The sequence below is a fragment of the Sphaeramia orbicularis genome, chromosome 11 (genome assembly GCF_902148855.1).
Source record: "Sphaeramia orbicularis chromosome 11, fSphaOr1.1, whole genome shotgun sequence".
NCBI lineage: Eukaryota > Metazoa > Chordata > Actinopteri > Kurtiformes > Apogonidae > Sphaeramia > Sphaeramia orbicularis.
Window position 1 is genome coordinate 41738557 of NC_043967.1, and position 12802 is coordinate 41751358.

Consider the following 12802-nt stretch of genomic DNA (forward strand, 5'->3'; position numbering starts at 1 on the left):
GAATTTGGCTGAATGTGGCCCCTGAACGAAAATGAGTTTGACACCCCTGCTTTATATTTTGCATTTTTTCAGTGAAAATCAAATATTTTCTTATATTTAATTACTAATTACATACTTTAATCATCATGATGAGATTACATTTAAGGGTTATTATGTCAAAAACAGAGAAAACTGAAGAAAAAGATGATGTTTTCAGGTCAAATCTATCATTAACTGACATAAATCAATTGTCTCGATGCACTGTCATTTATATCCAACTACATGGGTTTTACTGGTGAATCAATTGTTATAGAAGACGACGGTGGTTTCCACGGTAACTACAGAGCTTCTGAACGCCAAATGGGTCATATCTGATGGCCATGAAAAGATGACAAACTCTATTTTATGCCAATTATTTCAACATATTGATAAGATTAATGGTTTTAAAGTTATTAAACAGTTAGATCGGTAGATGTTTTAATCAGTGGTGAATATTTGGGTCTTTATGGGTTAATATATAACAGTAAAATGCTTCAACTTGATCACTCAGTCATTGTTAATATTTTATTATACTTGCACTGTATTGCATTATTTTCATTACTTTTTCCACATCTTTTAATTGTGCGATAGACAATGCAGTGTTGCAGCCTGAGAACATTTGTTGCAGCAACGGTAGAGAAAAGACACAACATGTTCAGCTGTAAAAGAGATTAAACTATTATTACTTTACAATCACAAGCCAAACAGACGGTAATTAGGCTGTTAGTGCAGCCTACGGCTAATCATCGGATTTAGCCTCGGTTGGATGCTTTCGTTTGTTTCTCCCTGAGGCTGTCGTCTTCAGGACTCCTGCAGAGAACAATGGAGCGTTACAGAACAATATTACCATCGTGGAGTCTAAATACAAGCAGTAAAATCTACACTTTGAATGAGATGCGGAGGTTGAAGATGCGGCGTATATACAACTAATTTATAATAATAAAGAGGGGAAATTCACTGATTTTTTTATTTTTTATTTTTAAAATTTTTATTCAACAGTATATTTTATAAATGTTGCTTTCGAGTGGGTCTTAGAAGTGATTGAATGCCTTTTTTTCTTTGAAGTCTAGAGGCACCTGAAGATTGAGTTTTATGCAAGAAAAATGAAATGGAAAATGGAAAAATGTAAGAAAAATGAAAAAAAAAATTCCCCAGGCCGTCACTCTGATGAACCCATCCAGTGTCATACCCCCCTGACTCCAGGTCACCAACTCACAAACTTATATTTTGCACTCTTGTTAAAACTGTCTAATTTGCACCTATGTAAAAGCTGTAATTTGGCACTACAATTACAAGGGTGGGGGGAAGCATAAATTTACAATATTTTGAGGCAGGATTGAAAGACAGTGGTATGATCAATTAGTTATTGAAAGTCTGGAGAATTATTTGCCACAAGAAAAATGTACATAATAGAAAAAGGTTTTATTCTATGTGTCCTCCTTCTTCTCAATAACTGCCTTCACACGCTTCCTGAAACTTGCGCAAGTGTTCCTCAAATATTCGGGTGACAACTTCTCCCATTCTTCTGTTAATAGTATCTTCCAGACTTCTCGTAATAGTTTTGTGCAAAAAATATAAGAATTCTTTCAGGACAATCTCGAATTCTATTAGGAGAACTGTCAGATTATATCAAAATGTATGGAAAATAGACTGAATCATTTCACAGCCAAAATTCCAGTCAATTTCAGCATAGGTAAGCATACAATTTCGCCATCACTATTCCAGCTGAATTATTTTCATATCTTAGATACAGTATATGTCCCTTAGGTTAATACACATTGTAACCAGGGTGCCAGCCGTTTGGTCCAACCTTATTCAATGGCCGTATGTAAATGTCATTGGTATGTAAATGGACACATTTGCATAGGGCCATCATGAGTTAAATTCTCCTAGGACAGATTGGAATTCCAATCTTCAGATCCTAATTTATTGTAGGATTTCAGTTTGTCCTAGGACAAACTACAATTCCTATCTGTCCCAGTAGGATTAGGAATCCTACTGGATTTCAATCTCTACTGTGACATATATATACAGGGTGGGGAAGCAAAATTTACAATGAATATTTAGTTGTTTTTCTCAGCAGGCACTATGTCAATTGTATGATATATATATATATATATATATATATATATATATATATATATATATATATATATATATATATATATATATATACATATATATATATATATAAAAACATATATTTTTACAGACTGTATTCCTGTACATTTCCACTCACTGTATAAATACTTCAACTTGCACTTTCTGTACATATTACAATGTAAAACCCACTGTAAATAATATATACATAAACATATATTTTTAATAGACCAGATCCACACATCCACTCACTGTATAAAAACTCCAATTTCCACTGTACATATCACATTGTAAATCCACTGTAAATCTCAACCCATTGTTGTCTCTGTGTGTAGTGGACGGTTTGTCTGTATTATGTCAAGGTCACATGTTGTCTGGGTTCATGTCAGAACTGTATGTCGTGAGCGATGTAAAAACTGAAGCCAAATTCCTTGTATGTGTTCACGTACTTAGCCAATAAAACTGATTCTGATTCTGATTTTTTTTTTTACTTTTTTTTTTTATTGTATACATCAGCAGCAAAGCAGTTTATCAAATCATTTAAGAAGCAATGTGTAGTTCTCCACTATGTGGACATTTAGCTGGCATGCAATTTTTTTTCATAATGCATACAAAAATGTGAAAAAAAAAAAAAAAAAAAACAGAAACAAAAAAACCCCAAAACAAATAAACAAAAAAACCCAAAAAAATATAAATGGGTGCTTACGGTTTCAGTATTTCTCACAAATAAAAAAAAAAAAAACCAATCATAGCATTACAATACTTCTGGGTTCTTCAAACATCACACATATTCACGCAGAAAAACACGAAACGAAGAAAAAACACAGGGAGATTACAAAAAAAAAAAAAAAAACAAAAAACCAAAAAAAAAAAAAAAAAAAAAAAAAGGGACACCTTTAGAGGAATAACAGAGATTCTGGATGGCTAAAGGATACAAACTTGATCCATTTGTCACAAATATGATAAAATGTATCGCTCTGGATTCAAAACCAAAAAAAACAAACAAAACAAAAACAAAATGCTAGACATACCCACACGCACCCCCCCCCCCCCCCCCCCCCAAAAAAAAAAAACAGGGGGGGTTCCATTAATCACAAGACAAAGAAGGAAGTGATTCAAAAAAGTTAAGAAGGGCTGCCATTTATTATAGAACTTAAAAGGGATGGCTTTCAAAGAATACCCAATCTTTTCAATTTTTAAGAAGGACATAATATCTTTAAGCCACTGAGTACTAGAAGGACTCTTTGTGGATTTCCAATGGAGGAGAAGGTGGCGTCTTGCCAATAGTGAGGTGAAAGCGATAACCTCCAACTGGTTAGAACTATATCTGTTGGAATCTTCCGGACAGCCAAATATGCCAATATGAGGAGAAGGATCTACTGTGATTGAAAGTACCTTAGAAATTATGTCAAAGTACTTTTGCCAAAATGAAAAAATTGCTGGGCACAAATAAAACATATGGGATAGATTACAGGGTGAAGTATGACATTTATCACAGCTATCAGTAATGGTGGGATAGATCTGCGACAAGCGCGACTTAGAAAAATGAACCCTATACAACACCTTAAACCGAATAAGCGTAAGTCGAGCACAAGTCGAGCTGGTATGAATTCTGTTAAGAGCAGCATCCCACCAATCGTCCTGTAAAGAAAGCCCTAACTCACTCTCCCAAGCAGTCTTAATTTTAGTAGTAGTTGAGCTGTCTGCAGACAAGAGTTTATTATAAATTTTTGAGATACATGACTTTTGTGAGGGGTCAAAAGAGAGAAACTTATCGCATAGCTGGTTTGAGGGTGAAGAGGGAAAAGTTGGAAATATAGATTTAGCATAATGTCTAATTTGTAAATAACGAAAGAAATGAGAAGGAGGAAGATGAAACTCCTTTGATAAATCTGCCAAAACTACAAAATAAACCATTGTTATAAAAACCTTTAAAAGTTCTGAGGCCTTTATTGTGCCAAATGGAGAAAATGGGGTCGGATAAACCCGGTACAAATGTAGTGATTTTACAGGGTTTATTTACCAGTGTGCAAACAAAAATTCAGAATCATTGAAATACATCACAATAATAGCTTACAGCATGTGTCATGATCAAAATGACCATGTCAGTTGGATAATAATTATTTGATTAAATATAAAATTAAAATTTTTATCAAGATTAAAGGCTGATTTTTTCTTCCTGAGTAAAAGGTGAAGAAACCATAGAATTACTTGTGGTTTAAATTGATTACATATTGTCAGAACTTGACTTATATATTATAAATTTAGAGCTATAACATTTAAAACTATTGAAATGATGAAAAAAAAAAAAAAGAATCAACAGTGAATAACATTTCTGAACCTCTGAAATATTTTGTAATCCTACATGATATGTACAGGGTGGGTGAAAAGTAACTAGGCATTAAAAATTGGTAATAAAATCCATATTCCTTTTTACAAATTCACTGAAACAAATGGTACATGTTCTTTATTACATGGGAAAATTAAGTCAATTTTCATATTTCACATGAGCACTGGCAACCAGTTTCCATAAACAGCCAGGGATGGACTGAACAACCTTCTAAAGGACATTGTCCGGGATATCACTGAGAACCTCCTGAATCCATGACATAAAAAAAATAAGAGATTAAGAAAAAAGGAAAATAAAAATCCCCCTTGGTGTTGTCTGTTTAAAAAATGTTTTTGTCATGACTTCAGTGAAACTAAAAATTTTATAAGCAATTTCTAATGCCCAGTTACTTTTCACCTACCCTGTAAACATGTACCCGAAAGAATTTTTTTTCTATTTTATTTCAATATGGTCTGTAATATGAATTTATATTAGGACATTTGTTATTATAATGTAATAGCCCCATGATAGCAATGAAAAACCCGAAAACCTTTTTTTTTTTTTTTTTTGTATGATTTTATTTAAACTTTTTCAGTCCACAAAACCAAGACATATACTCTTAATGAGTACAAACAAACCAAAACAAACAAACAAAATCAACTTGAGACAAACAAAAAAACCCTGAAAACCTGACAGTGTCAAAAATACTGTCAGTAAAATAAAATAAAATAAAAGAGTCACTCAGGTCAACATAAATAATGATGCTAATATGGCTAGTTATTAAAACACATCAACAAAATAATATTAAAAAGAAGAGAAATTATTTGAATGCATATTCAATCAAAACACTGGTTCTATTGATTACCCCTGGAGATATATTCAAAAGACAAAACATGTACTTTATTTAACCCATAAAGACCCAGTGCTACTTTTGTGGCAGTTCTAAAATTTATTTTCCCTTCTATTTAACCTGTCTTAAATGATTTATCATCATTTATCATAATTTTATTCTCCCCATTTTACTTATTTTTTCAGTCAAAACTGGCATTTTCCCACATTTATTTTACTGATCATATACTTTCATCATCATGCTGAGATTACATTTGAGGGTTATCATACCAAAAACAGAGAAAACTTGACAAAAAGGTCACTTTTTAAGTAAAATCTATCATTAACTGAACATAGTCCAAGTGTGTCCATCCACTGTCATTGATCCAGCTCCATGGGTTTTACTGGTGAATCACTGTTGTAGAAGATGACGGTGTTTCCGCGGTAACTACAGAGCCTCTGAACGTCCAAATGAGTCATATCTGATGACCATGAAAGCGGGAAAACTGCATTTTACCTGAATTATTTACATGTATTGATAGGATTAGTGGATGACCGGGTATTAACCCTTTCATGCATAGTGGTCACTATAGTGGACAGATATTCTCCAGCTGTTCTGTTGTATATTCATGGGTTTAGATGTTTTAATTCCATGTCCTCCTGAGACCCAGCAATGCATTTTTGTCCTCTGTTGGGGACTAAAGTTTGACAGTTTTAATTAAAAAAAAAAAATGCTGTTCATTGCAAAGGACAATCTATTAAAAAATGTAAAAAAAAAAAAAAAAAAAAAAAAAAAAAGAAAATAATTTTTAAAATGTATCTGAAAAAGCTGTTGCTTTATGCAGTTTCCAATCAAGATGACTGTTAATGTAAAAAAGCTAAAGAGTTTCACTTTCCTGGATCTCAGGAGGATATCAACCAACACAATGGACACTCATGCATCATCTACACCGACATTCAGACCATTACTGTAACTTTAATGTTCTTGATAAATCTGATCTGCACTAACATTTTTGTATGTAAATCAACTGCTAATTTTCTCAAACAAAAAGTTGGGTTTTTTTTTTGTTTTTTTTGCGTATTATCTCCATAACTATGTTTATGTTTATGCATTTGGCAGACGCTTTTTTCCAAAGCAACTTACAGGGGAAAACCAATCAAATCACTCAATCAATCAAATTTTATTTATATAGCGCCAAATCACAAAAAAACTTATCTCATGACACTTTATATATAGAGTTGGTCAAAACCAGACTCTAAGCCAATTTACAGAAACCCAACAGAATCCTCCAGGAGCAAACACTAGTGACTGGTGACAGTGGAAGGAAAAACTTCCGTTTAACAGCAGAAACCTGGAGCAGACCCAGACTCCTGGAGGATGGACGACTGACAGGACCAGTTGGGGTTAAAGAGAGAGAGTAAAGAAAGAGAAAAAGAGAGAGCAATAGAGATAGAGACTGGGGGAGAGGGGGAGAAGGGGGGAGCAGGGGGAGACACATGGAGGCAGTTGAGGATAAGTGAGTGATGATGATGAAGGCAGGAGAGAGGCAGGACCACCGCAGCAGGTCCAGAGATAATCCTGGAAGAATCTGTGATAATCCTGGGTAAAAACCTTATTAGAATATTTAAAATGGAATGTTTGAAAGTGCTAGAAAGGAGTGCCTCGGAAGAGCTGGGTCCTTCAGGAGCTTCTGGAAAGATAGGCAGGGATGCCTCTGTTCTTGTAGCACTTGGTAGAGCGTTCCACCCAACGTGGAACGACCATGAAAAGAGCCTGGATTGTCTTGTACAAGGTCTGGGGACCACCAGACTACATTCCCAGACAAGCGCAGTGGTCGTGTGGGTAGTAATAAACTAGTATTATAATATGACAAAATGTGAGTACACATCAGATTAGCTGCATTAAAAATGTTTTATTTCATAGTTTTCACACAGTATATCACTTAATGATGATGGGTTTTTAAATACATGTTTCTTTGCTTCAAAAATTTAACGCATTCCGTCCAGCTGGAGTGGACATTTTTGTAATTCCATGAAAAGTAGTTCATAAAAAAATTCAATCGCACTGTTTTTTTCATGCCTAAAGAAGAATAAAACACTCAGGAAACAAATCTTGATAAAGGTTCTCATAATTCATGCATGAAAGGGTTAAACCACAGGTGTCAAACATGCGGCCCTGGGGCCAAATCTGGCCCACCAAAGGTCCAGTCTGGCCCCTGGGATGAATTTGTGAAATGCAAAAAATTACACTAGGATAGTTAATCATTTTAGTTCAGGTTCCACATACAGATCAATTTAATCTCAAATGGGTCAGATCAGAAAATCCTATCATAATACCTATAAATACTTACAACTCCAAATTTTTCTCTTTGTAAATGTAAAAATTTTCATGTCATTTACTGTATTTACACTAAATCAAACTATCATTTCAGGAAAAACACGAATAACCTCCACAAATATAAACATTCTGAAATGTCTTAAGTGTAATTTTAACAATATTCTGCCTGTTATTAAATATTGTGTGTATTTGTAGATCCACTGTGATCTGTACGTTGTAATTTACTGGTGTAAATGATAACTGAGACATAATATTGTTTAAATTGCACTTAGTTTTCATAAGAAATTTCAGTTTGTTCATGTTATTCACATCATTTTAAAGCACAGGTGTCAAACATGTGCCCGGGGGCCAAATCTGGCCCGCCAAGGTTCCATTCTCCGGCCCCGCAGGAGAAAGTGCAAAAATGAACCTGAACAGTCCAGGTTGTCAAAATCATTTTGGTTCAGGTTCCACATACAGACAAATGTGGTCTACAGTAAAATAACAGCACATTAACCAATAAATAATGACAACGACAAATTTTCTTTGTGAAAAATTTAGGTGGAAAAAATTTAAGTGAAAAAACAATAACATTACACTGTGAAAATATTTACATTTACAGAACTATTCTTTCGCAATAAAATGCAAATAAATACATAAATAAAAACAACGATGAACAACCTGAAGTGTGCAATTTTAACTATATCTGCCTGTTACTAAATGTTTTGTGCATTTATGGATCCACTGTGATCTGGAGTTGTGTTAATTATAAGAGATGGAACATTGTAGAAATTGTTCAAATTTTAGTTCCAAACTCCAAAATTTTAACAATATTCTGCCTGTTACCAAATGTTTATGTAACATTGTGTGTAATGTACATGTAAAAATAATAAGTCGAGGTATAATATTGTTAAAATTGCAATAATTTTTCAAATGAAATTTATGTTTTCAGGTTTATTCACATCTTTTTTGTAAAATGTAAATATTTCCAATATTTAATTGGGGTTTTTTTTTTGTACTAAAACAAAAGAAAAACTTGGATTTGTCTTTATTTATAGGTTATTAAGTCAGTATTTTACTGGTCTGGCCCACTTGAGATCAAATTGGGCTGAATATGGCCCCTGAACCAAACTGAGTTTTGACACCCCTGATTTAAAGGATGGCTTTGTAGATGTAAACATTTTCATCACAGAATGTTACTTTTTTTTGCTCTAAAAGGTAAACGAAAGTTTTGGAGTTGACATTATTTATATATTATTATGTTTTTATTTCTCTGGTCCGGCCCACTTCAGATCGAATTTGGCTGAATGTGGCCCCTGAACGAAAGGAGTTTGACACCCCCTGGGTTAACATTTAGATCAGTAGACGCTTTTGGTCACTGGTGAATATTTGGGTCTTATGGGGTTAAAATGATCCATAAAATCATAGTCATTCTCACTTTCTAGCTGCACATTAATCAGATATTTTGCAGAATCACGGCCTGTATCTATGACTAATATTATGTATGAGTGTTTTGACTGAACCGACTGTGGCCTGCAAACCTATATTTTATTCCGTTCAGAGGTGTGGTAGATAAGAAACTTCTACACATCACATTATTTTTTCACACACACCTCCGTGACATAACATACATAACATAATCACCCACAAGAAATGTTCTATACAAAACATACTTGAGAACAACAGCAACCTTCAGCGCTTCAGGGTAATATTAACAGGATCGAGCGCTGTCCATTCTTTCCTTTGGTTATTTGAGCTCAAACCGTTAATCATCGTGTTTTACAAGACAAGATGGAGACGATGACTGAGACGTACCTGTTGTTTGAACTTTTATCTTGAATGGTATTCACAGTGTCTTTCAGTCCGACAATGAACAGGAAACAAGTTCATACATTTGTGACAAAAAGGAAGAAATTATAACACGTTTTGAGGTTTGAAAGAAATGACTGAAATATTATTTTTCCCTTGAAACATTAAATAACAATAAATTTAAAGTCAAGCTTCTATCATTAATCTAGGAGGTCCGATTTTATCCACAGATTCTAGTTATTATCTGATTTTGACTTTTATTTGACAGGTATGCAGGTTTTTTAGCCCCTAAGCAATATGTTTAAGATTATATTCATATCCATCACTATGTTTGTTCTATAAATTTACTCTTATTTCATGACATTTAAAATACAAAACATACATATACTGTAGGATAATAGGAATATAACTATATAATTGATAGTAAACATGGTTAGAATACTCTTTATGTTGTTGTACAAGGATGTACAACTAAAATATGGGAGTGCAACTCAAACCCAGCGACACACAATGAGACAATAGGAGTAATGACAGTATTATAAGGCGCTATGGTAATAAATTGTAAGAAAGCAGATTAAAATCTATCATTGTGGTCGAAGCTGTGGATAAAGTGCAACGAGTTATGATAGAAGGCGTACAATAAATAAATAAAAGAAATAAAATGAAATAGACTAAAACAGAATAAAATTTGACAACATAAATGGAATCAGAAGTGAATGATATAAGGAAATGACGATAACTACACTTCATAAAATGATGGAATGATAGGGTAGGGCAGAGGTGTGACAAGAATTGTGTGTGTGTGTGTTGTGTGTGTGTGGTGTGTGTGTGGTGTCCGTGAGTGTCGACCGGGGTGGGGGGGTGGGGGGGTCGGCATTGTTCCATTCCAGCTCTGGCAGGCTGAACAGGGGTTGTCAGTTCAGTATAAATCAACAAATCAATTAAATAAGTAAAATAATTTAAAAAAAAACTTGAGTACAATAAATAATATTCTGATAATACTATAATAATAATAATTATATTATTATTATTACAGTAATAATTGTAATAATCTAAATAAATAAATAATATTGACTCACTGATATAGAGTAAATTTAGTATAAATCAATAAATTAATTAAATAAGTAAATAATTTAAAAAAAAAGGTTAAGTACCAAAAATAATATTCTGATATAATAATAATAATAATAATAATAATAATAATAATAATAATAACAATAGTTGTTGTAATAATCTAAATAAATAATAATATTGACTCACTGATGCAGAGTAAATCTAGTATAATCAATAAATTAATTAAATAAGTAAAATAATAAAAAAGTAAGTACCAAAAATAATATTCTGAAATACAATAATCATAATAATAATAATAATAATATAATAATAATAATATAATGTTTTGGTAATACTACACTACTACAACAACTACTACTACTACTAATAGCCATAATAATTGTAATAATCTAAATAAATAAATAAATAATTTTTGACTCACTGATGTAGAGTAAATTTAGTATAAATCAATAAATTAATTAAATAAGTAAAATGATAAAAAAGTTCAGTACCAAAAAAAAAAAAAATAATAATAATAATAATAATAACAACAATTGTAATAATCTAAATAAATAATAATTTGACTCACAGATGTAGAGTAAATTTAGTATAAATCAATAAATTAATTAAATAAGTAAAATAATAAAAAAAAGTTAAGTACCAAAATAATATTCTGATAACAATAATAATAATAATAATAATTGTTGTTGTTGTTGTTGTAATTATCTAAATAAATAAATAATAATATTGACTCACTGATGCAGTGTAAATCTAGTATAATCAATAAATTAATTAATATGTAAAGTAATAAAAAAGTAAGTACCAAAAATAATATTCTGAAAATACCATAATAATACTAATAATAAATAATATAATAAAATGATAATAATAATAATAATAATATTTTGGTACTACTACACTACTACAACTACTACTACTACTACTACTCCTAATAGTATAATATTGTAATAATCTAATAATTAATAAATAAATAATTTTGACTCACTGATGTAGGAGTAAATTTAGTATAAATCAATAAATAATTAAATAAGTAAAATAATAAAAACAGTTAAGTACCAAAAATAATATTCTGATAATAATAATAATAATAATAATAATAATAATAATAATAATAGTTGTTGTTGTAATAATCTAAATAAATAAATAAATAATATTGACTCACTGATGCAGAGTAAATGTAGTATAAATCAATAAATTAATTAAATAAGTAAAATAATAAAAAAGTTAAGTACCAAAAATAATATTCTGAAAATACAATAATAATAATAATAATAATAATAATAATAATAATAATAATAATAATAATAATAATATTTTGGTAATACTACACTATTACAACAACTACTACTACTAATAGTAATAATAATTGTAATAATCTAAATAAATAAATAAATAAATAATTTTGACTCACTGATGTAGAGTAAATTTAGTATAAATCAATAAATTAATTAAATAAGTAAAATAATAAAAAAAGTTCAGTACCAATAATAATAATAATAATAATAATAATAATAATAATAATAATAATAATAATAATAATAATAATCGTAATAATCTAAATAAATAAATAATTTTGACTCACTGATGTAGAGTAAATTTAGTATAAATCAATAAATTAAATAAGTAAAATAATAAAAAAAAAGTTAACCACCAAAAATAATATTCTGATAATACTATAATAATCATCATCATCATCATCATCTAAATAAATAAATAATATTTACTCACTGATTTATCCATATTATAGTTTTACTTTAAAAAGAATTAGAAAAAAATCGTGCAAACAACCTCAACATATGACATTATTTAAATAACACTGATAAAAATGTTCCCAAGTCTCAGCGCTGACAACTGTGAGAAAAATCTGATCAGTGTTATGTGTCAAACTGTCAAAACACTGTGCTATTTTTAAAAAGAACAGTAATTACACATAATAACAGCAGCTTAATCAGCTACTGTTCAACATGATAAATACTCTAATACACAAACAGCCTGTCACGCATATGACCTGTCAACCTGTGACTTATTCCAAGAATGCATAAAACAGGAACGACAGCAGATATAAATACGTCTGTTCGGCAAGTTCAGACGGTGACGTGACTGCGTGTTTTGGCTTCCTCTGTGGTGTATTTTACAAAACATATCCTGTGATGAGAAAACCCAAAAACAGCAACAGGATGAGGTCACTTCACAAGGTTTTTCACCACTTTTACTGGTAAAAAAATAAAAATAATAATAGTATTTTGAAGGTTATTACAGTAAATTATTGTTTTGGGTTTTTGTTGTTTTTTTTTTTTACATTAGAGCCATTTTGAAACATTCACTTA